This window comes from Triticum dicoccoides, chromosome 2B (genome assembly GCF_002162155.2).
Source record: "Triticum dicoccoides isolate Atlit2015 ecotype Zavitan chromosome 2B, WEW_v2.0, whole genome shotgun sequence".
NCBI lineage: Eukaryota > Viridiplantae > Streptophyta > Magnoliopsida > Poales > Poaceae > Triticum > Triticum dicoccoides.
In genome coordinates this window covers 78,911,659-78,938,143 of record NC_041383.1, presented here as the reverse complement: position 1 = coordinate 78,938,143, position 26,485 = coordinate 78,911,659, and the positions used below count along the sequence as shown (strand labels likewise).

The window sequence follows — 26,485 nt, the reverse complement described above, 5'->3', positions numbered from 1 at the left end:
TTGTGAGGGTTTGGAGACCACCCCAAGGTCTACCACTAGTGGTTGAGAAACGCCTCCGTGGTGTTGTCTCAAAGAGAGAATAGGGTGAGCCTTCATGGCGTTGGTGTGCCTTCGTGGTAACATCCACCTCTCTAAACGGTGACGTAGCTTCCCTCCAAGGAAGTGAACATCGGCTTACATCCTTGTCTCTCGGAGTTGCGGTTATTCCTAACCCTATCTCTCTACTTGTGGTTACTTGTCTCTTAGTGCTTACTTACTCATATATTTGTGCCTCTTGATTATCTTGCTTAGCTCATTAGTATCATACTAGCAATTGTTAGGCTCACTTTCATTTTCCGCATTATTGCCTAAAATTGCTTAGTAATAATTAAAATTTGTAATTGTACCTATTCAACCCCCCCCCTCTAGGTCCATCTCGATCCTTTCAATTGGTATCAGAGCCTCGTGCTCTATTCTTGTGGCTTAACCGCCCTAGAGCGAGATGAACCCAGATGGGACTCCCCTGGTTGTAGATCCTAAGGATAAAGGCGAGGCTTCTTCTGAAGTCAAGTCCTTTACGTCTCAGGATCTAGAACGGGCCCTTGCTAAGCAAAAAGAGGAGCATGATGCTTCTCTTGAGGCCTTGGTCTAACTGAGATTAGCCACGTTGTCTGCGGTGCTTGCACCACACTCAAGTGGTGTGAGTCCGAGCCCAACTGTGCCTACTTCATCACTTGGTCAACAACCTCCTAGCAATGAACACACCAGTGTTCCTTGGCTTTATGCAAGACCTCAGGTTGAGAAACCAAGATATAACCCTCAAGGCAAACCTCCTTTACTTACCGCTACTGCCGATTTTGCATTGTGGAAAGTTGCTATGCAGGATCATCTTCGACATGGAAACGATGAGATGCAGGAGATTATAGAGTATGGCTATCATGTGGTTGATCCAAAGAACCCCACACCAAGAGAAATATATGACAAAAACCTCAATGACACGGCAATCATGTGTATAAGGAAAGGTATGAATGAAAAGCAAAGGAGACCGTTCATTCACATCAAAAGTGCCAAGGAACTATGGGAAAGTATTATACGATCCAGAACTGGCACTTCTGCCCTCCGGAGTGCTCAATATGAAATTGCCAAGGGGCAATTGCAAAATTTCTGTATGGAAAAAGGTGAAACCTCCAATCAACTCCTTGAGCATCTCATGACTCTCACTGCGGATATTGAGTCATGTGAGTGTGACAAGACTCAAGATGGATTCGATATGACTAAGAGGTTTCTTGTGGATAAGTTGCTTCATGCTCTTGCTCCATATCATCATCAAATGGTGTGGGACATAAGACAACACCATTCCTTCAAGGAAATGACTACAGATGACATCATATCCACCTTCCAACTATTTGAAGAGTCAAAGGCCAATGCCACAAAACATCTTGCCATGCATGGTTCCCCATCATCAAAAATCAATCTTGCATTGAAGGCCAAGCAAGTATGTGAAGATGAGCAAAGTGAAGAAGAAGAAGAAGATGATGAGGATGAAGATGGTAATGAGATTGACTCCGACAAGGGCCCTTCGTATGAAGACATGGCTCTTTTTGTCAAGAAGTTTAGCGCCGGAAAATTCAAGGGAAGATTTCAAAAGAAGAAAGTGAGAAAATGCTACAATTGTGAAGAAACCAGTCACTTCTCCAACGAGTGCCCTTATGAGAAGAGAGAAGATAAACCAAGGTTTCCCAAGACCTTTCCCAAGAAGAAGTTGCCAAATCCTTTGAACTCCAAGCTCAAGAAGAGAGATGGAATGGCAATGGTTGCTCGAGAAGAATCTGATCCGAATGATGTTAGTGGTGTTGCCGGAGTTGCTCAAGACTCTCAAAACACGTTGATGTTAGTAAACAAGAGTGGTGACGTGGTCACCTACAACTACATGAAAGATTACAAGGGCAACGCTCACAAGTGCCTAATGGCAAAGGCCATGGTTGAAGGAGAGGACCAAAGCTCTTCTGACAAGGTCAAGGTAACTCCATGACCAAATCCTCCTCTTTTCACACCTTCTACTCCTAGTGATGAGTACCTTGATGCGGAGGATAGCTATGAGGATGATGATCTAGATGATCCTATGATTGCTAAACTTAATAAGTTCATGTGCTCCCTCAAAGGAAAGAAACTCACTATGTTTCGTATGCTTATGGAGATGGTGAGTAAGCACACCATCACCATTAAGGAAATCGAAGCCCTCGTCACCGAGGAAAAGGAAAAGTGTGAAATCCTTGAGCGGAAAGTCCAATATGAGGAAGCACGAAATTATGAACTATGCTTAAAAATTGGTGCAAACATTGATATTCACACTAATGATCTTGCCTCCTTGAAAAAGGCTATTGACTCTTGTGAAGAGTTAATGAATGATAAAAGCAAGCTTGCGAAGTCTCATGCTTCTCTATCTAAGGATTGTGAGCTTCTATCCGTGTCCCTCAAGACGAAGGAAGGAGAGCTCATCGTTCTTAGAAAGAGTTTTGAGACGCTCAAACTTACTTATCTTGAAACCTTAGCAAAGGCTTACTCTTCCCCTATTATAAATGTTGATGCTTGTGCTACTAACTCTAGTAGTGATCTAGCATCTATTCTTGAGGAAAATCGTTTTCTCAAGGCTCAAATTGAGAAAGGTCTCATGACATGTGCTCAAGGGCAAAAGAATCTTGATGAGATTTTGAGTCAACACAATGAGGTCTCTGCCAAAGAGGGGCTTGGGTTTGACCCTAGCACAAGTAAGAAGAAGGCATCCTCCCAAAAGTGCACAACTCCTCTGAACGAAACTTTTGTAAGAGAAGGTCACAAGGAGAAAGGTAAGGTTGTGAGTGGGAAGGCCACAAGGGGCCGGCCCACTCTCAACAAGCCTAAAGAGTTCATGCCTCCCTCCTATGTACTTCGGAAGACTAAGGATGGAGAAGTATTTGCAAAATTTGTTGGTCCTCGAAATGCATTCCGGTTCTGTGCTATTTGGGTCCCTAAGACCCTTGTAACTAACTTGAGAGGTCCCATTGCAAAATGGGTGCCTCTAACCAAGTCCTAATTGTGTGTAGGTAAGCTTCTCCGGTGGAGTGAAATGGGTGATTGATAGTGGATGTACAAATCATATGACCGGAGATAGCAAATCGCTCTACGATTTCATGGAAGCCATTCAACCATTCATGAGCATTATGTTTGGTGGAGGTTCAAAAGGACAGGTACTCGGGTTGGGCAAGGTGGCTATCACCAATGACATGTCTCTTGCAAATGTTATGCTTGTCCAATCCCTTAAATATCATTTGCTTTCTGTTCGCCAATTGGCTTCTGTTGGTTATGATACACTCTTTGGACTAACGGATGTGAAAGTCTTTAAGAGAGATACTCTCGAAGTGGCCTTTGTTGGAGAGTTGGATGGCAACCTTTACACGGTTGATTTCTCGAAAGAGAGCACATTCCATGCAACTTGTCTAATGGCCAAGGCCGACAAGGGGTGGCTATGGCATCGCCGGCTAGCCCATGTCGGCATGAGAAATCTTCAAGATCTCTTAAAGGGAAATCACATCCTTGGACTAACCAATGTCTCTTTTGAGAAAGATCGTGTGTGCAGTGCATGCATAGCCGGGAAGCAACATCAATCAAAGCACCCACCCAAGAACATAGTATCTACCTCAAGGCCCCTGGAGCTCCTTCATGTGGATCTTTTCGGGCCTCCTTCATGGGATAGTCTTGGTGGGAAAACGTATGGGCTTGTCATTGTTGATGATTACTCAAGATATACATGGGTGTTCTTCCTCAAGTCCAAGGACGAAACAAATATCACTTTCATTAATTTTGCCAAGCAAGCTCAACGCAAGTTTGACAGAAATCCGAGCAATAAGGAGTGACAATGGCTCCGAGTTCAAGAACTACACCTTGGAAGAATTTCTTAGTGATGAAGGGATTGAGCATCAATATTCAGCTCCATACACTCAGCAAAATGGTGTAGCCTAACGAAAGAACCGTACACTTGTAGAATTGGCAAGGTCCATGTTGGATGAATACAAGTCACCCCATAGTTTTTGGGTTGAAGCTGTCAATACCGCATGCCATGCATCAAACCGACTCTTCCTCTGCACTATATTGGAAAAGACTCCGTATGAGCTTCTAACTGGAAACAAGCCAAATGTCAAGTACTTTCGTGTATTTGGGTGCAAATGTTTCATTCTCAACAAAAGAGAACGGTTAGGAAAATTTCAATCCAAAACAATTGAGGGTATATTTGTTGGTTATGGATCAAACTCTCACGCCTATAGAGTCTACAACAAATCCAATGGATGTGTTGTAAAAACTTGTTGATCTAAGTGATGTAGGTGAAGAAGATTCTTCTCAAGACATTTTGAAGATGGGTGTTGGTGCACTTCTTCCTATGGAACAAGAACCTCATGATGATGACGAAGAAGATGGAGATCTCACGCATCATCAAACTACTTCAACATCCATACCAACACAAGTTCCTATTGTTCAACCTATACCCTTAGCTCATGTTGATGAGGCTGATCAAGTCTCACTCAATGATAACCATCAAGAACAAGATCATCATCAAGAGCAAGAACAAGAAAGTCCAATCATGGATGACGAACCTCAACAACTGCAACATGAACAAGAAGACCTTCCTCCACATGAGAATGATCCATATGTTGAAGATGTGGATGATGGACATGAAGTTGAACCTCGTGAAATCCTCACCTCCATCATGCCTCGAGTGGCCGGTCGTGTTGATGTTGACAAAATCCTCACCGGCATCTCGGAAGGTACAGTCACTCGTAAACATTTGACAAACTTTTGTGCTTACTTCTCGTTTGTGTCTAGTATTGAACCACTCAAGGTACAAGAGGCATTGATGGACAACGATTGGCTTGTTGCTATGCAAGAAGAGTTGAACAGTTTTGAACGCAACCAAGTATGGTCACTAGTAAAGAGGTCGTCCACCGAGCACAACATCATTGGAACAAAATGGATTTTCAAGAACAAGCAAGATGAAAATGGTGCCATCATCCGAAACAAGGCAAGGTTAGTGGCACAAGGGTACTCACAAGTTGAAGGTTTGGACTTTGGTGAGACCTTTGCCCCCGTTGCCCGTCTTGAATCCATTCGCATTTTACTTGCTTATGCCGCTTTCAATGGTTTTACATTACATCAAATGAATGTGAAGAGTGCTTTCCTTAACAGTCCTCTACAAGAAGAAGTATATGTGTCACAACCACCCGGGTTCGTTGACCCCTTCCACAAAGACTATGTGTATAAACTTCATAAGGCTTTGTATGGCCTAAAACAAGCACCTCGTGCTTGGTATGATCATTTGAAGAAGTTTTTACTCGATGATGGTTTTGTGAGAGGGGTGATCGATCCCACTCTTTTTACTAAGAGGGACAAGGGTGATTTGATTCTATGCCAAATCTATGTAGATGACATTATTTTTGGTTCTCCTAACATTCATCTGTGCAAGAAGTTTGCTGATTCAATGACCAAGAATTTTGAAATGTCACTTAATACGGATTTGAAGTTCTTTCTCGTATTTCAAATTCAACAATTTCAAGAAGGAATTTTCGTATCTAAAGCAAAGTACCTCAAGGATATTCTAGTAAAATTTGGTATGTCTGACGCTAGTCCATGCAAGACACCCATGCCAACCAAAATCACTCTCACTGAAGACACAAATGGTACTCCTTTCGACCCATCTACTTACCACTCTATGATTGGTTCATTGCTTTATCTTTGTGCATCTAGACCAGACATCATGTTCAGTGTATGCATGTGTGCTAGATTTCAAGCTTTCCCTAAGGAAAGTCATCATAAGGCGGTTAAGCATATTCTTAGATACCTTGTTCACACCCCAAAGTTGGGCCTCTAGTACCCCAAGGATGCTAAGTTTGATCTCATTGCGTACACGAATGCGGATTGGGCTGGAGACAAAGTGGATCGTAAGTCCACATCCGGTGCATGTCAGTTTCTTGGACGATCCTTGGTGAGTTGGTCCTCGAAGAAACAAAATTGTATTGCTCTCTCTACCGCAGAAGCTGAATACATTGCTAGCGCTAGTTGTGCAACTCAGTTGTTATGGATGAGGCAAACTTTGAAGGATTACGGTATCACCTATAGAAATGTGCCTCTTCTGTGTGATAATGAAAGTGCCATCAATATTGCTGAGAACCCCAAAGATCATCTCCGCACCAAACACATTGATATTAGGTATCATTTCTTGAGAGATCATGTTGAAAAGGGTGATATTCACATTGATCACATTGGTACAGATTTTCAACTAGCAGATATCTTCACCAAACCTCTAGATGAAGCAAGGTTCTGTCGACTTAGGCGTGAACTTGGTATCTTGGAGCTTGACAACATTATGTGAAATCTAGTACCCAGTCATGCATGAATCTAATGTCTTGTCATGATGTACGCATATACTTAGGGGGAGACATTCAATTCATGAATGTTCTCGCCCTACTCAATGCATAAAAAGAACCAACACTCTCAAAGTATCCGTGGGTCTAGACCTATGGTGCTTTAACATGATGGAGTAGTGACTATGCACTTAAAGTTCAAGTCTTTCTGTGTCATGTCATGTCTACTCAGACATGGTGGCATTAGCCACCACTTGTAGTCTATGGCTATGATTGAGTAAGATAGGATCTGAGTTACTAAAATAGATAAGGTTTACTGTGAGAAACTGCCTTTCTCATCATCATGATCAGCCCTCCTGTCCAAACTTCTGGCGTCGGACGTCCGTAGGTTCCGGACGTCCGTATGGTATTTCACTGCCGGACGTTCGTAAGAATCCGGACGTCCGTATATTCTACTCTGGTTACCTTCGACCGGTCGTCCGGCCTCGCCGGACGTCCGTAAAATCCACTCTGGTTCATTTAAGTTGACCTAGCAAATGAAGCTCCGGACGTCCGGAAGACTCCGGATGTCCGTAAAAACCGTTCTATTACAATATGCCCGGTCCGTAAAATCATCTCTGTTATCCTCTCTTTGCTGATGGTCCTGACTCCGGTCGTCCGTCCGTTCCCGGACGCATATATGACTCCGGTCGTCCGTAGGCTCCGGACGTCCGTACGTTTTTACTGGGGTCTATATATACTGCGTCGTAGGGTTTTGGTCAACCAACCCCATCCTCTCCACTCGGTTCGACGCTGCCGCCGCTCCTGTTGTGCGTCCTCTCCCCGCAGCCGCCCGCCGCCGTACCCCTCGCCGGGGTTTCTCCCCGTCGCGGATCTGCCACTTGTCGTCCGGCCCGTCCAGCCGTTCTGCTCGGAGCTTCTCTCCCCGCCCGTACGTCGACCCCCCCCCCTCGGCTCCTCCGTGCTCTTCCTCGCAAGGTAGGGCACAACCTCCTCTCCCCCCCTCCTCATGCATTCACCCCCCTCTCCACTTGGTTCACCCTGATCTATGGAGGGGTGTTGACATGTGCTTTCCTTCTCCCCTAGGTCAAGATGCCTCGGTCCAAGCACTCCGCACGCAAGCAAGTCGCCAGAGGGTCGGGTCGTCCGTCTCGTCATGGTGGCTCCGATGACTCCCAGGAGGAAGATCGCCCTCGGAAACGTGCCGCTCGTCCTCCCAGCTCGTCCAGTGATTCCTCTTCGGAGGGGTCCGATTTTGAGGATGAGCTTGAAGAGGTGGATCCGTCCCCGATGATTGGCGTCCGCGTCGCTGCCCCCAAGCCCGGCGCTCGTCGTCCAACATTTCAACCTCCTCCTCCTCCGGTGCAACCCCACGGTGATGCCCGTCACATGTCCATTGAGCCTCCACTATCACTAGGCCGTCATGTTAAGCGTTTCAATGAGGTCCCCAAATCTTCTTATCTAAAATTGCGTCGTGATGTAGATCAATTTACTGTTGTTAGGGATTCTCAGGATAGTCGTTTTCGCACAAATGTCCAAGCCGACATCTTCACCACGATTGTCATCCCTAAAGGCTTGTCACTTCATGTTTGCATTGATCTTGAGCACATTCGCACTCATCCGGCGAAATATCCGGGAGCCATTGAGCTCATTGAGTCGTCAAACCTTGCTGCTCCATTCGCCTTTCAACACGATTTTAACCACGCTGCCATCCATCAGTTTTATGCCACATGTTACTTTGCTCCTGATAACACTGTCACATGGATGACCTCCGACACTGCACTCACAGCATCTTATGCTGAGTTTGTCACGACACTTGGATTTCCCGACACTGGGTTCAAAATCCACACCAATGACCCCAACCATAAGCCCAAAGGCATTGCGGTCTGTGCGGATCTCCTTAGACCCATATCATCTTTGTCTAGTACTGAAAAACAAAAGGGTCTAAATCAAGTCTCCATTTGGCGTTTTCCATTCAACATCATTTATCAGTGTGACATCCGCACCATTTATCCCAAGATGGGTGACAAGGGCTCCTGCAGCAGCTACTGCATTGATCTCATGCATCGCCTCTACACATCTCCTAAAGGGAAGATAAATGTTCCACACTTTCTATGGCATGAGATTCACCTTGCTAGCTTTCAGCACAAGCGGGCTTTCCCTCATGCACCTTTTCTTCAGGCATTTATTGAGAGTGTAGCTCCCTTTCCCATTGCACGCACTCATATACATGAGAGATGGGTCATCCCACCTCACATGGCGGCTGACCATGTTCCTCCTCCCGCTACTGCTAGTCGCACCGCCGCTAGTTTTCCCTCTCACGCTACCCATCCTCCTTCCAGTGATGCCCCCTTTGGGCGCATTGCTCGTTTTCTTGGGAAGGCTCATTCAGCCATGATGAAGATGTTCACCTTCCATTGCTCCCAACACCACGATGTGGTCACCCGCATGGTCACTTCCAAGAACGCTCTGAAGGCTCGTCTGAGAGACTCAGGCGTATATGATGTGAGTGACGATGAGCGTCTTCCTGCAGCTCCCCCTTCTGATTTTGGTTTTCCCTCCGGTCCTGAGTGGGCTGATTTCTTTGACGAGGCTGGTGGCAGTGGTGTTCATGATGATGATGATGAGGATGATCTTTAATGCTGTCATGTCATTCCCCCTAGTTTTTTTTGGATACTTGATGCCAAAGGGGGAGTAGGCTCCATATGCATTACTCTAGCTCATTATGTAATCGAACCTATGTTAGGAGTAGTTTGTTGAACTATGTTATGAGTTGTTGAACTATGTTATGAGTTTGTTGGTTATGAGTTTGTTGAATCTGAGATTTGGTGAATCTATATGAAGTGATCCAACTATTATGGCATCAGTTTGAGGGGGAGCCCTCATTCATTTTTGTTTTTAGTAGTATCTGTGGTATCACTTTGAGGGGGAGCTCGCTCGCTACTTATTCTTATGATGGTTATTGAGCTCCACAACAAATACTTCCGATTACTATTATGAGTATGCATATGAGTTGTCATCAACTACCAAAAAGGGGGAGATTGAAAGTGCAATCATGCCCTTAATCATATTTTGATGTTGATGACAACACATATGCTCGGGACTAATCATGTTTATCAAGTATATCTCAAGATTATGTTCCAAAGACCGTGTGCATGGATAATGACTAGGGACAAAAGCATATAACTCAAGAATGGAGGTACAAGATGTTGACTTCATTTTTGGTTTGTTCTTGAGTATAGGGATCCCGCACTATTAAGAAGGGATCGATGGATCTGTGAAAAAAACTTGCTCAAACTTGCTACCTTACCTTCGGACGTTCTGTGTTCTACGGACGTCCGGTCCTTCCTGATTTCCCGGACGTCCGGACACTTCCGAACGTCCGACACTTCCACAACAGAAACATTTTTACGGATGTCCGGAACCCGCCGGACTTCCGACACTTTCACATCAAAAGCATTCTTACGGATGTCCGGCCCAGCTCGGACGTCCGTATCCTGTACACTGGATTGTGGGTCACACTTTTCATAGCGGCCGGTCGTCCGATGACTGTCGGACGTCCGGACCCATTTGGGCCTCCGGACGTCCGACGTTCTCCGGACGTCCGGCCATCCTGTACCCCAAACGGTCACTTTTTCCCACCACCTATATATACTCCCTTCCCTTCCACGGGATAGGGTTGACCATTCACTTTGAGCCCCTACAAGAACACTCCTCACTCTCTCTCTCATTCATCCACACTAAATCCTAGATTCCAAGTGTTCTAGGAGCTTTTTGAGAGAAGTTCTCCAATCAAGTGATAGATCCACTTCTTCCCTTTCTTTGCACCAAAGGAATTCGTGACTTGAGCAAGTTTTGAGCATTTCCCCATCGTTCTTGTTACTCTTGGAGGTTGGAGACTCCTAGGCGGTAGGAGTCATCCGGAGAGGAATCGACTTTTGTGATTACCCTCAGAAAAGTTTGTGAGGGTTTGGAGACCACCCCAAGGTCTACCACTAGTGGTTGAGAAACGCCTCCGTGGTGTTGTCTCAAAGAGAGAATAGGGTGAGCCTTCGTGGCGTTGGTGTGCCTTCGTGGTAACATCCACCTCTCTAAACGGTGACGTAGCTTCCCTCCAAGGAAGTGAACATCGGCTTACATCCTCGTCTCTCGGAGTTGCGGTTATTCCTAACCCTATCTCTCTACTTGTGGTTACTTGTCTCTTAGTGCTTACTTACTCATATATTTGTGCCTCTTGATTATCTTGCTTAGCTCATTAGTATCATACTAGCAATTGTTAGGCTCACTTTCATTTTCCGCATTATTTCCTAAAATTGCTTAGTAATAATTAAAATTTGTAATTGTACCTATTCACCCCCCCTCTAGGTCCATCTCGATCCTTTCACCTGTGCAAAATCTGAGTCTGGGTCCTAGTCATTAAGAAGACTAGTTAGTATGACCTTTCGCATTTTCAACATACAGGCAACAGTTTTTTAGAACTAATGTTAACCTTTTTCAAGAAGTATATGTTGAAAATACGTAAAATCGTGAATGCTTAGTTTTTAAGTGATATATTGTATTCCCTCTATCCGGATTTGTAAGGTGTGCGCACTGATTCTTTAGGTCTTCAATTTATCTACTGCAGAAATGTGTTAGTGAAAGATGAATTATGCCACCAAAAATACATTATTGGACTCGTCGACGGATGAATATTCGTCTTAATGCAAAAGACATGCAACTTTTAAATTTAGAGACATTTGTATGCCAGCGCATCATTACCCAAACTACTGCTGTACTTAACACGTGAATTAGTATTTGACTCCACCCCCAAGTACTGTCATACTCCGTAACTAATGCTGTGATATAGATTTACTACTTTTTTTAGAGGCAAGTGCTGACATTGGGAAGACCAAAGGTAGCATGTGAAAAGACATGCATCTCTCTGTAACTAATGCTGAGCAGAGTCCCCAACTCCCCAAAGATAATTTGCGAAGGAGAGATGAGGGAAAGACAGTGTGGAGTAGGGAGACTCCCACGGAGTACATGCTCTCTATACATAGTTTTCAAACGAATTTGCCTACTCTTCATAAGTTTGGGGGCCCCGTAAACATAACTTCAAGAATTAATATGGGGGCCCCATTTTTGGGGGGGCCCTGTGCCAGTGCACACCCTGCACCTGCCTCCCGTACGGGCCTGATCAATATCATCATCAATAACCATTTCCTTGATTCTAAGCAAGTACTAGCACACAAACCTCTATCTAACATCACCTTAGAAAAAACCATTGTGGTACGGGGATGTGGTTTACATGCCTATATGAAAAAATAGCATATTAAAGGAGAGGATGTTTTTAACATCGTGTACAGCAGGGTCTAATTTACATAGTTTTGTGCTCGCTGAAAAAATCCACATGTTGCTCTAACCAAGCAAATGTAGGCTAACATTTCATAGAAAGACTTGGATCCAGTTGCATGCATAATTGTACAAATCCTCTCCCTAAAATGGCATCCATAAGTTGACAAGTTTATCATTTTTCATTGGTGAAAGTAGAATATATCTTCTAAAGTGAGCATAAATGTATAATCAAGATCCTCGTAGCGCACAGCATGGCACATGGGAATAGCTCAAGTTTACCAAGCCTCTCAACAGCAACACAAAGCACGCCACTAACACTCAGTAAAAGATGAAGTAGAGAATATCGGTCTCGTCTTATCCTATCAAACAAGACCAAGAATCACCTAAGCAGGAAATATTTACTCTAAAAGCCAATCCTGCTATAATGCCAAGAAAGCATATCGATTGAATTACTGCGACCCAAACAGTAGCATATCCATGACATGTCGATGTAGTTACTATACCATGGCAATTCAGGAAATGAACAAGCTATACCAAGACCAAGTAAATTGGCCTTGTTCTTATCAGGATTACTCCATAGCAATCAACAAAAGCATGCCAGTTGATTAATTTCAGAACAGTGACTAGTTTCCACTTATAAACTAAGACCATAATGATACAGTGAGGACATCAACTAAACTAATCGTTGTATATGGCAAAATTGGCTAAGAGCTAGCACCCAGCAAAACAAAAACCCATCCAGGCACTCGTCCCAACTGATTACATTCAATAACAACCCAAAACAACTAGTTCAGGTTTAAAATTTTGCGGGTAACCACATCAATCATGATCAATAATAGATAAGCTAAAGTTCCAGCCCAAGGGGAGCAAAATCCCAGGCAATTAGCCACACAGCTGCATGCTTAGGTAGATAAGAATCAAGAAGAGCAATATATAAAGTCGGCCTTGCTGTAAAACACACATTAATCAGTAAATACATAAAGGCCAGACCACACAACTTATTTTAGATGTCAAGTCTAGCTGTTACCTATGATGTGTCAGATGGTTCCTTGTTGTGCCACTTGCTTGGCGTATTCCTTCCCATTGAAATCCTTGAATCCTGGCGACAAACGAGATAGTGAGCGGCAAACAGGCCTTATACTGAGAAAATAAAAAAGCATGAATTCACATACGGGCTCAGTTTCACATGTATCCAAATTGCTGCTTTGGATTGAGATTCAAAGGACTACTGTCAGGTTCAAAATAGTGATGCCATTGACATATTTCATAGTTACAAGAAGGAAAACACATTCACCTCCTGACCACTAGTACAAATACCAAGCAAAGAACAGTGATTTAGTATGAATCAAGAGCTAGGTTGTAGTATAGAATATGCAGGAGGAGAATGGGAAGATTGAAAAACAACACACCGTTCTAAACATTAGAAAACAAGGAGTAGTTTCTCTGTATCATTTTTATGCTTTGAGTTGTCGACTGTAATTGTTATAAAGCGATCAAACTGACATGATAATGTTGTGTCACTAGACTCGATTAATGTAGCCCGGATGGCTTTACATTGCAATCCAGGATAGAGAGAATAATTTTTGACAACACAAACGACAATCTCAGATTTAAACTTTTCGTGGTAACAACACCATCATCATCTATCGCTATGGCACCAACACCAAACAATGGACCAAAGTATGGCACTAAGTTGTCTCTGTCGCGCATCCCGCACCATAACAAAAACGTATGCAAAAGCCATGGAATATATGTAAAATCCATGGCAGCAATCAATAACCATTTCCTTGATTCTAAGCAAGTAGCAAACAAATCTCTATCTAATATCACCCTTAGAAAGAGCCATTGTGGTACAGGGTCATGGTTTACATGCCTATATGAAAGAAAAAAATAACATATTAAAGGAGAGGATGTTTTTAACATCATATACAGCAGGGTCTAATTTACATAGTTTTGTGCTTGTTGAAAAAATCCACAGGTTGCTCTAACCAAGCAAATGTAGACTAACATGTCATAGAAAGACCAGATCCAATTGCATGCATAATTGTACAAATCCTCTCACTAAAATGAACATCCAAAAGTTGACAAGTTTATCATTTTCCATTGGCGAAAGTAGAATATATCTTCTACTGTGGGCATAAATGTAAAATCAAGATCCTCGCTGCGCATGACACATGGGAATAGCTCAAGTTTGCAATATCTCTCATCAGCAACACAAAGCACGCCACTAGCACTCAGTAAAAGATCAAGTAGAGAATATCGGTATCTTCTTATCCTATCAAGCAAGACCAAGAACCACCTCAGCAGAAAATAGGAACTCTAAAAGCCAATCCTGCTATCATGGCCAAGAAAGCATATCGATTAAATTACTACGACCAAACAGTAGCATAACCATGAACATGTAGTTACTATACCATGTCAATTCAGGAAATGAACAAGCTATACCAAGACCAAGTAAATTGAACTTGTTCTTATCAGAATTACTCCATAGCAATTAACAAAAGCATGCCGGTTGATTAATTTTAGAATAGTAACCAGTTTCCACTTATATAAACTAAAACCATGATGATACAGTGAGGACATCAACTAAACTAATCAGTTGTATATGGGAAAACTAGCTAAGTGCTAGCATCCAGCAAAACATGAATCCATCCAGGCACTCGCCACAGCTTATTACATTCAACAGCAACCCAAAACAACTAGTTCAAGTTTAAACCTTTGCGGGTAACCACATCAATCATCATGAATAACGGATAGGCTAAACTTCCAGCCCAAGGGGGACAAGTCCCAAGCAATTAGCCACACAGCTGCATGATTAAGTAGATGAGAATCAAGAAGAGCAAGATATAAAGTCAGCCTTGCTGTAAAACACACATTAATCAGTAAATACATCAGGGCCAGACCACAAAGCTTATTTTCCATGTCAGGTCTAGCTGTTACCTATAATGGGTCAGATGGTTCCTTGTTGTGCCGTTTGCTTGGTGTATTCCTCCCCATTGAAATCCTTGAATCCTGGCGACAAACGAAAATAAGAAAGCATCAATTCCAGTAGTGAACTAGTAAACAGTAAAGAGCCGGCAAACAACAGGGAAGTTTATCTGTACCATGCTCCTATGGCGCATACGGGCTCAGATTCACATGTATCCAAACTGCTGCTTTGGAGATTCAAAGGACTATTGTCAGGTTTGAGTTGTCGACTGTAATTGTTATGAAGCGATCAAACTGCCATGATAGTGTTGTGTGACTAGACTCAATTAATGTAGCCCGGCTGGCTTTACATTGCAATCCAGGATAAAGAGAATAATTTTTGACAGCACAAATATATGCATATTACTAGTCCGCTCCTTGCTAAAACTGCATGGTACACTACTACTAAAACTCAGTTTGTTCGTCCCCCACAACTGCAAACTAGCCGCGCAAATGGATTCAATTAGCCACTCAATGTTTTGTTCGCCCACCACAACTTAAACTCTTCACTGGTGTTCATTAAAAAATAACTGCTGCTAATTAGGCAGGAAGGCACGCATGCATGAATATTTTGAGCAAGAAAAAGAAAATTTTCTGGCATGATTGATGGACGGCACATAACAAACGACTCCTACATGTACTAGAGACATTCTTCATGCAGTCTGAATCTGGTGACGTGGTTTGAATCAATCAAGCAAACGAACGTGGTTTTGATCTTGACAGAGATGGGAAATGGTGCTAACCTGTACTGTGTCACAGCAAGCAGGAGGGCCGGCGTCGGTGGAACATGGCCGCCCAATGCACGAGCACCACGAGCACTTGATCGCGGACAGCTCAAAGCCATGGTTCTGGACCACGCCCTTGACAAGCCCAAGCCCGCCGGCCGCAACAATGATCCAGAGGTGCTGCGTCATGGTTCTAGGAGCGTCGTCGCCTGGCCTACTCGATTTGTAAGTGTCACCGGGCCGCACGACTATTTGCGGCATCCATCAAAATCATGGACACATTGGCACCAGCAACCAGGGCCTCCATGAAATTCTTTGTGCCAGACCTTGCAATGGTACCAACGTTATCTGACTTGGTAATACCAATACCACTGTCAATAAGCGTGACTGTGGTCGTGGCCTTGTAGGCCTGACAATGGGGATGAATAGCTCTGGTAGAGCGTACATCATGCTCTTGTCAGTCAGGCCCTCAAACCCGATATTATACAACGCGTGCACATCTTAGGACCCAAATACCTACTCCCTCCTTTCCGGTTTATAGGTCTCAAATCTGAAATCTCATCAACCAAGGCATATGGTGAGTGGAGGAATGTATATTGTACTTTACAAAACTACCCAAATTAAACTGATGCATTAATTTGAATTAATTGCAATGCATGCATGCTTGGCCAATAGATGAGTAGGAACAGTACATGCATCGGTGTGTTTCTTTTTAATTGTTGCATGCAAAGATTTAATGCCCTTCGGAATCTTAAAATGAGATGCAGATGAGCCCTTTAAATTGGAAAAGCGAAAAAAATGAGACAAGCCCTATAAACTGAAAAGGAGGGAGTAATTTAGTGTGGTTCTTAAATATAACAAGTCAATAATGCCAACATAACTGAAAGTAACCAATGCAACAATACAAGATCAGTAGAAACATGACATTATCTTGCACTGAGGCAAAACATAAACCACAAGTTATTATTGTTCACCGCTAGCTACTGATCTAACAAGAACATTAACAACTAGAGTTGTCAAACAGGAAACAAGAAAATAATTACATCAAGGCCACTGTCTAACAGAAGTTACTATTGTTGTCAAATAGGAAAGCAACAACAATAAAACCGGCGACCACAAGTTTGAGGTGACCGAAAGAGCACCACCATAGACAGTGTGACCACAGAATGAGAACCGGGCCCCAACTAATTGGCCAGCACCACAACAGACCATGGTTTGACAACCCGACCATCTCAGGGTACAAGGAGAGAGGGAGGAGACCAGGGACTCACCAGAACCAATGAAGATGCTGAGTTATGGCCGTGGAAGAAGTAGTCCACCAAGCAGTAGTATGCGAACAATAAATTTGACAATTCTTTAAAGAGACCTACACATAAAGCACAAATTTGATCAGCCAAAAAAGGCACATGAGCTATATTGCATATGTAATCATGCATGAATAAGAAATGTACTGATTACACAGAGCAGAAGCCAACCAAAGCTTGTTGTAAGAGCAAGCTACCATGTGGCTACACCATTAAGAACTAGAGCGGGGTAGCAATAATCAAAGTGTTTAGAGCTAATACAACTAAAAGTTCAAATAATATTATTTTGCGAGGACAAAAGTGAAAGCAACTAAGATGTTCCCAGGTGAGATTAATTCAAGTCAAAGGAGCCCGAAAGGAGAAAAAAATCCATTCTTTCTCATGATAGGAGCATAACAACACATATCTCACAATTCAGACAGAACAGCTACACTCATGACTTGTGTTGCATCGGCAACAAAAGCCATGAGTACCTTGACTGGATGTGCCCAGCGATGCAAAAATATCAGGTCACAACAAAAGGGAATTCATTCATTCAGAGAAGAATAATTATCGGGAAAGCAGCAGCCATCCATAATTCATGAAGTTATGACATACCCAGACTAGAAAAGTTCAGTTAAAGAAATATTTGTCTGAAGTAAAGAAACATTTTTGTCAGTTAAATGCAAATTGACAACTATGGCCATCCACAGTAGAAAATCTACAAATCTATCAAGTAAATAGCTGCAACCACTTTCATGTATCAAAAACATTTTTTTTACATAAAACAACCCTAGTAGAAGCCAAACAATCATATCACCAGAAGGTAAAATGAGATCTAGTTTAGCAACTGAGTACTAAATCGTCTCAAACGGTGACAATTACAACTATAAATAGAATCGTCACAAAAAACACAAATGTTGACTTCATTTCTGGCAGTCCATAATGCCCCAAACCAGACAACCACTTAATGCTCCCAACTCCCAACAGAAGTATATTCTACAACAAAATTACACTTGCACATAGAAAATATCTTCTTATTAGTCTCACTGCATAGCATGAAAGTTGCTATATCAGAAAGAAAGAGAAAGAGCTCCTTGCCTTAGAAGAAGTCCTGGAGAACCTCTGCACTCTGGGAATCCTAATGGAACCACCAACAAGGCCAACATTGTGTGGGGTGCTATTGTCCATCATTGTGTCCCTAAGATACTTCTCCATAGAATCCATGATCCTCCTGAACAGATACGTGTTCATCTCCTCAAACCGAGCACGAGTGATGGTGTCACTGCCCCCCTCAAACAACGAGTCAATCTCAATGGTGGTCTGAGTAGTGGAAGATACAGTTCTCTTTGCCCTCTCACAGGATATCGGCCTTCGAGGTCCTTGTGTCCAGCAACAACCTTGAAGGGCTAGGGCTTAATATCGCCCTAGACAGTAGAAGATATCTCTTCAGCTACAAACTGCTTCTCCTCACCTTTGTACTAGACATTAATCATGGGCTTGTTACCAGGTCCAGCAACAACCTTGAAGGGCCACGGTTTAATATCACTGTGGACAGTAGAATCAGTATATCTCTGGACAATTCGATGCTTGGCATCTACATAATACAGTTCACATCAAAAATACCATACACACCACACTAAGAAAGTGAACACTAGCCATTATATGAAAAGTTCAATCTTCTGCTACATAAACTGAGGCAAAGCAGACAATAGATGACCTAGGTAGAAAACATGGTTTGCATTTTTAAATGAGCCTAGGCAGAAAACATGGTTTGCATATTTAAATGGGCCTGACATGCAACTAAACATAGTTGTATCAAAGGACCCATTCCAATGATAATCCATCATAAGAAAAGTAATACAAAAGGGCATATAGTCACTAGAGGCACATTATGAGCAGCCAGTGCTGCAAAGTTTCGTCCCCCCTCATTTGCTGCCATGTTTTGAGACACGAAATCCTAAAAAACCAGGCGTCAGATAACAAATGGCATTTACCGTATCAAACAAATGGGATTAAAAAATTAACTTAAACTTGTCACGCAATCTCAAACGAAAGATGATGATCTTGTTTATAATAATCACAGTGATTCAGGAAATGGGATTGTTTGCATCACAGAATGCACAGCAACAAAACAGGTTTGGCATTGAATTCCATAGCTTATCAGAATTCAAAAGTTCAGTCATATAAAATATCATAAAAACAATGGGAGATCAGATGGTATTGCATGATGTAAATTGATCAAAGTGAATGCAGAAATGTGGTATGGTTATGATATCACCACTACTCCCATCAAGTCGTATACATGCCAAACAAACACCAGACAAAACCATGAAAGCTATGGGTACATTTAGCTAGCTGGGAAATTTTGCCACACCAAATTAAATGGCAAAGAAAGAGCAAATCACAACAAATTCGCCCCAATTCCTCTTCACAAAACATGGTAGAAAACTTAATGGCCCAAAGCCATCCATCGTAAATTCAATAGAAAAGTGCTCAAATTTATTTTATCATCAATATAGTAGCTCTAGAAAAAAGAAACAGAAAACAAATAATAACTAATTCAAAAGATAAAGCAACACAAATTGGCACAGAACACTTACGTTGACTTTAGTAGAATGAGAATCAATGAAGTGCGCAGTGAAAAAAAAGTCTATCATACACACCAAGAGTGATTTGATAAAGAATCGTTCCATCTGTTATTATATATCTAAATGATTGTGTTAACCTCGTACTAGGATATAGCTAATTCAATACTATGTGTGTTAAAACATAGCTACATATACTAAATGATTGTGGTATGAAATAGAGGACATGGGACATAACTCGAAACAACCAGGCATAAATCAACGAGGACAAGACTTAAAACATGTTAAACCGAACACAATTGGCAAGACAAAGCAATCAAGCTCTATAGTAGATTGATAATATAGATCTAGTAATGTATCAACCAAGTCGCATGTCAATGAAGTGTAAAATAACTCAATGTCCTGATCTACTTTAAATAAACTAAATCTAACTAGGACCGACAATACAAGATCAGTAGCAACATGACATTATCTTGCACTGAGGCAAAACATAAACCACAAGCTAATATTGTTCACCACTAGCTACTGATCTGATAAGGACATTAACAACTAGAGTTGTCAAACAATTAACAAGAAAGTAATTTCATCGAGGCCACTATCTAACAGAAGTTACTATTGTTGTCAAATAGGAAAGCAACAAAAATAAAATGGGCGACCACAAGATTGAGGTGGCCGGAAGAGCGCCACCACAGACAGCGTGACCACAGAATCAGAACCAGGCCCCAACTAATTGGACAGCACCAGAACTTGCCATGGTTCGACAACCCGACCATCTCGGGGTACAAGGAGAGAAGGAGGAGACTAGGGAGTCACCAGAACCGATGAAGATGCTGAGATATGGTCGAGCAGTAGTAGCTGAACAATAAATTTGACGATTCTTTGAAGAGACCTACACATAAAGCACAAATTTGATCAGCCAGAAAAGGCACATGAGCCTAATACATACACATGGGCTAGATTGCATATGTAAGCATGCATGAATAAGAAATGTACTGATTACACAGAGAACAAGAGCAGAAGCCAACCAAAGCATGTTGTAAGAGCAAGCTACCATGTGGCTAGACTATTAAGAACTAGACCAGGGCGACAAGGTATGATAAAGTGAAGAAGCAATATTTTGGTTTATCAGATAGTAATGATAATCAAAGGCAGAGCAGCGACTATTTTTATACAGGAAGTAGGCAGAGCAGCGACTATTTTTACACGGGAAGTAGGCAGAGCAGCTAAGACAATTAAAAGAGCGAATAATATTATTTTGCGAGGACAAAAGTTAGAATAACTGAGATGTTCCCAGGTGAGATTAATTCAAGTCAATGGAGCCCTAAAGGGGAAAAATTCATTCTTTATCATGAGAGGAGCATAACAACACATATCTCGCAATTCAAACAGAAGAGCTACACACATGACTTGTGTTGCATCAGCAAAAAAGCCATGAGTACCTTGGCTGGATGTGTCCAGTGATGCAAAAACATCAGGTCAGAACAAAAGGGAATTCCTCATTTAGAGAATAATAATTATCGGTCATGGGAAAACAGCAACCATCCATAATTCATGAGTTATGACATACCTAGACTAGAAAATTTCAGTTAAAGAAAATTTTGTCTGAAGTGAAGAAACATTTTTGTCAGTTAAATGCAAATTGGCAAGTATGGTCATCCACAGTAGAAAATCTACAAAAAAGCTCTCAGAATGTCACATAAGCAAAACAACATCATCAGATAAAACATCAAATTCTCAGAAGATAACATGGGACAAGTGCACAACATAAAAAACTCTTCCGTTTTCAGTTAAAGTGGACCAAGGTACATGATGCCTAAATTGCATAAAAAACTTAAACAAGTCTAAACTGTCTAAAGTGGACCAAGCTTACAGGAAATTCTAAACATGAAGAATGGAGATCAGTTTTAACTCTCAAAGACAATTCTGTGTTTAAAGTAGGCTAAGGAACAAATGCCCCTTGTCCTTAAATTTCTTAAGCTCCCCCCTTCCCTAGTACGAACCAAGCAATCAAATTACCAGTAGGTAAAATGAGATCTAGTCTAGCACTTGAGGACTAAATCATCTAAAACTGTGATAGGTACAGTTATAAATAGAATCGTCACAGAAAACACAAATGTTGACTTTATTTCTGGCAGCCCATAATGCCCACCACACACCCAAACCACTTAGTGCTCCCTACTCCCCATAGCAGTTTATTCCACAACAAAATTACACTGACACATAAAAAAATCATCTTCTTATTAGTCTCATTGTATAGCATGAAAGTTGCTATATGAGAGAGAGAGAGAGGGAGCCAGTGTCTCACCAAAACCGAGTAAGTGGCGGACATCACAGCTACGGTTGCAGCCAAACCAATATCATCGTTCTACGAGGGATATTGAGGTAGCATCTAGCGAATCATAGTAGCCGAACATGGAGGTTATTATGACGCAGCCATCACCATCCTATAGGTGTCTCCACCAAAGCCGAAGGGGAATGGTGGTGCCCATTCGGTGACCACCCTATAACAGCAAAAAAGATTGGCTCTTTCTCATTACACCCAACAAGACCATGAGGTAGGAAACACACAACCAAACCATCAACTTAAACACATGATTCAAGGGGATTTTATTATCAGATGCATATACAAACATCACAGATTTAAGGGCAAGATTGATGCCTTAAAAAGGCCCAAAGATACAGAATTGGTGATACCATGAAAGCTCTTGAAACAAAAGATTTGTGAGCCTTTGTGCGAGTACACTGCCATATTTTTTCTTTGCTAGTTGGCCTAATTATGCTATTGTTTTGCTTGACAGTTAGGAGTCCTATGACTTGACCTTCACTAGGAAGTGGAAAGGCAGGCTCTGAATCTTATAGCTACTTATCTAGTTGAGATGTTGAAACATAGGGTGCACATGTCAGGTTAATAACTGCTTGAGAAACTGGTATCAGTTGATATTCTTGGTCTAGAGAGAGGCATAAATGGCTAATAAGAGCATTTATAACGAGTGAAGTTTAAAATCACAATTAATTAACTAAAAAGGTATACTAGTTACATTCAATAGATGAATGGAATTGCTGTCACACAGGAAAGGTAAATTGGACAGCGGGAGTTTCCCCATTTATGCTACGTTTGTTTTCAGGAAATAAAACAAAAAACACGCAATTAGGCTAGAAAAGCAACACATATATTACGCAGGATTCTGCACAATATCCCAGGAACACTTCAAAGATATTATTATGGTAATAAATCAATTTCAATTGATGTATTGGCCACCAGAACTTACATGATCATCACACAGAACAGTTTACCATGAATCGTAAACATGTTACTGTACAGAAATTATTAACAAAACAGTATGATAATTAGATGGCCAGAAGACCACCACCATAGACAGCATGAACACAAAACAAACCCTAAATCAATGTCTCAAGCACCAGCACCACAACCGGCCACAACCTAAAGGCATAGGGAGGGAAGGAAGAGAAGAGGGACTCACAATAATGGAGGAAGAAGCCGAGGAGGGAGTCGTCCTTGCCAGTGGTGGCCGAGGAGGAGGTAGCCAAACAGGGATGTTCCGACATAGCCGCCGTTGTCCGGTTGATGATGGCACCAAATCTGAAGGGTCTAAATGGCTGCAGCATTAGAACATGGTGTCCCTCTTCAAAAGTCTCCGCTGCAGCAATAGATATGAACCACTTGAGTTTACTTCAATAATATTTTAAGTAACAAACAAGAGAATACATATTCATAGCAGGTTTAGTGCGACAAATTTCAAGAACTAATCTGGGTGGATAACTAAAAAATTAAACAAAGAAATGTGGCAAACCAAGATGTCTTGGTCTAAATGGATACAACACATTGCTTGCAATTCTACAGATCAAGATGGAGGGAAAAAATTCTTGCCTTTCGCAGCACTATCTGTTAATGTAAATGATAAAGAAATGACATGGCAGGTAGACTATATTATAATACAGACTTTACCAAAATCTACAGTTTTCCCTTATTTATTTGTCACCGCTTCTGTGCCTATGCCCAGAAATCTGTAAGCCCTGATGCTGTTAATTTGATTGATCCCTATGAGCAAAGGAAATTAAACTAATATATTATCTCTTAACTCTAAACCACCTTTGCAACTCGATTCTGAACTCATTCATGTGCAAATGTCCAATCAGGTCAGGCCCGATACTCACAGTGCAGAACATATCATCTCTATACATCATATTTAGGACAAACCATATTTGATTAAATTGCAAATTAGGGAAACATTTAGGAAAATTGCTTATAGTTGGAAAAGAACAGTGCTATCGAAGATGGAAACTCCAGTGCTTGAAGCAAGTTACCGCTGTACTATGTACGTCCGCTGCCAATCAGACGCAGTAAAATAGTTACTGCAGTGGTAATTGCCTTATCTAAACAGTTGTACATTAATCAACTTAAACATAATATGCAAGGGGATTTGATTATCACATACAGATACAAACATCACAGATTTCAGGGCCAGATTGATTCGTTAAAAAAGGCACAAAGTAATAGAGTTGGTGATACCATGAAACCTCTTGAAACACAGGATTTGTGGGGATTTGTGAGAGTACACTGCCATATTTTTGTTTGCTAGTTGGCCTAATCATGCTAATGTTTTGCTTGACAGTTAGGAGTCCTATGGACTGACCTTCACTGGAAAGTGGAAAGCCAGGCTCTGAATCTTATAGCTACTCATTTAGTAGAGATGTTGAAACATGCGGTGTGCATGTCAGGTTAATAACCAGAGTACTTGAGAAACTGGGATCAGTTGATCTTCTTGTTGGGTTTCGTAGTAATTTCAAAAAAATTTCCTACGCGCACACAGGATCATGTGATGCATAGCAACGAGAGGAGAGTGTTGTCTACGTACCCAACGCAGACCGACTGCGGAAGCAATGACACGACGTAGAGGAAGTAGTCGTACGTCTTCACGATCCAACCGATCAAGCACCGAAACTACGGCACCTCCGAGTTCGAGCACACGTTCAGCTCGATGACGATCCCCGGACTCCGATCCAGCAAAGTGTCGGGGAAGAGTTTCGTCAGCACGACGGCGTGGTGACGATCTTGATGAACTACAGCAGCAGGGCTTCGCCTAAACTCCGCTATAGTATTATCGAGGAATATGGTGGCAGGGGGCACCGCACACGGCTAAGGAATCGATCACGTGGATCAACTTGTGTCAACTTGTGTGTTTAGAGGTGCCCCTGCCTCCGTATATAAAGGAGGAGAGGAGGGGAGGCTGGCCGGCCAAAGAGGGAGGCGCAGGAGAGTCCTACTCCCTCTGGGAGTAGGATTCCTCCCCCCAATCCTAGTCCAACTAGGATTCCTCGGAGGGGAAGGGAGAGAGGGGGGCCGGCCACCTTCTCCTAGTCCTAATAGGACTAGGGGAGGGGAAAGAGGCGCAGCCACCTTGGGCTGCCCCTTTCTCCTTTCCACTAAGGCCCATGATGGCCCATATGGCTCCCGGGGGGTTCCGGTAACCTCCCGGTAACCCGGTAAAATCCCGATTTCACCCGGAACACTTCCGGTGTCCAAACATAGGCTTCCAATATATCAATCTTTACGTCTCGACCATTTCGAGACTCCTCGTCATGTCCGTGATCACATCCGGGACTCCGAACAACCTTCGGTACATCAAGATGCATAAACTCATAATATAACTGTCATCGTAACCTTAAGCGTGCGGACCCTACGGGTTCGAGAACAATGTAGACATGACCGAGACATGTCTCTGGTCAATAACCAATAGCGGGACCTGGATGCCCATATTGGCTCCTACATATTCTACGAAGATCTTTATCGGTCAGACCGCATAACAACATACGTTGTTCCCTTTGTCATCGGTATGTTACTTGCCCGAGATTCGATCGTCGGTATCCAATACCTAGTTCAATCTCGTTAACGGCAAGTCTCTTTACTCGTTCCGTAATACATCATCTCACAACTAACATATTAGTTGTAATGCTTGCAAGGCTTATGTGATGTGTATTACCGAGAGGGCCCAGAGATACCTCTCCGACAATCGGAGTGACAAATCCTAATCTCGAAATACGCCAACCCAACATCGACCATTGGAGACACCTGTGGTACTCCTTTATAATCACCCATTTACGTTGTGACGTTTGGTAGTACCCAAAGTGTTCCTCCGGTAAACGGGAGTTGCATAATCTCATAGTCGTAGGAACATGTATAAGTCATGAAGAAAGCAATAGCAACATACTAAACGATCAGGTGCTAAGCTAATGGAATGGGTCATGTCAATCAGATCATTCTACTAATGATGTGACCTCGTTAATCAAATAACAACTCATTGTTCATGGTTAGGAAACATAACCATCTTTGATTAACGAGCTAGTCAAGTAGAGGCATACTAGTGACACTCTGTTTGTCTATGTATTCACACATGTATTACGTTTCCGGAAAATACAATTCTAGCATGAATAATAAACATTTATCATGATTATAAGGAAATAAATAATAACTTTATTATTGCCTCTAGGGCATATTTCCTTCAGTCTCCCACTTGCACTAGAGTCAATAATCTAGATTACACTGTAATGAATCTAACACCCATGGAGCTTTGGTGCTGATCATGTTTTGCTCGTGGAAGAGGCTTAGTCAACGGGTCTGCAATATTCAGATCCGTATGTATCTTGCAAATCTCTATGTCTCCCACCTGGACTAGATCCCGGATGGAGTTGAAGCGTCTCTTGATGTGTTTGGTCCTTTTGTGAAATCTGGATTCCTTTGCCAAGGCAATTGCACCAGTATTGTCACAAAAGATTTTCATTGGACCCGATGCACTAGGTATGACACCTAGATCGGATATGAACTCCTTTATCCAGACTCCTTCATTTGCTGCTTCCGAAGCAGCTATGTATTCCGCTTCACATGTAGATCCCGCTACGACGCTTTGTTTAGAACTGCACCAACTGACAGCTCCACCGTTTAATGTAAACACGTATCCGGTTTGCGATTTAGAATCGTCCGGATCAGTGTCAAAGCTTGCATCAACGTAACCTTTTACGATGAGCTCTTTGTCACTTCCATATACGAGAAACATATCCTTAGTCCTTTTCAGGTATTTCAGGATGTTCTTGACCGCTGTCCAGTGATCCATTCCTGGATTACTTTGGTACCTCCCTGCTAAACTTATAGCAAGGCACACATCAGGTCTGGTACACAACATTGCATACATGATAGAGCC

At 42.3% G+C, this 26,485-nt stretch overlaps 3 non-coding genes across 3 annotated transcripts; all 3 read right to left on the bottom strand.

Moving 5' to 3' along the window:
• Window positions 1-18,538: 18,538 nt before the first annotated feature.
• Window positions 18,539-18,675, bottom strand: LOC119266326. Its single transcript, XR_005131993.1, has one exon. It is a non-coding gene; the product is annotated as a small nucleolar RNA F1/F2/snoR5a (small nucleolar RNA).
• A 45-nt stretch (window positions 18,676-18,720) lies between these two features.
• LOC119266228 lies at window positions 18,721-18,804 on the bottom strand. The gene has a single exon (XR_005131951.1). It is a non-coding gene; the product is annotated as a small nucleolar RNA Z196/R39/R59 family (small nucleolar RNA).
• An 83-nt stretch (window positions 18,805-18,887) lies between these two features.
• LOC119266220 lies at window positions 18,888-18,971 on the bottom strand. The gene has a single exon (XR_005131945.1). It is a non-coding gene; the product is annotated as a small nucleolar RNA Z195/SNORD33/SNORD32 family (small nucleolar RNA).
• Window positions 18,972-26,485: the final 7,514 nt, after the last annotated feature.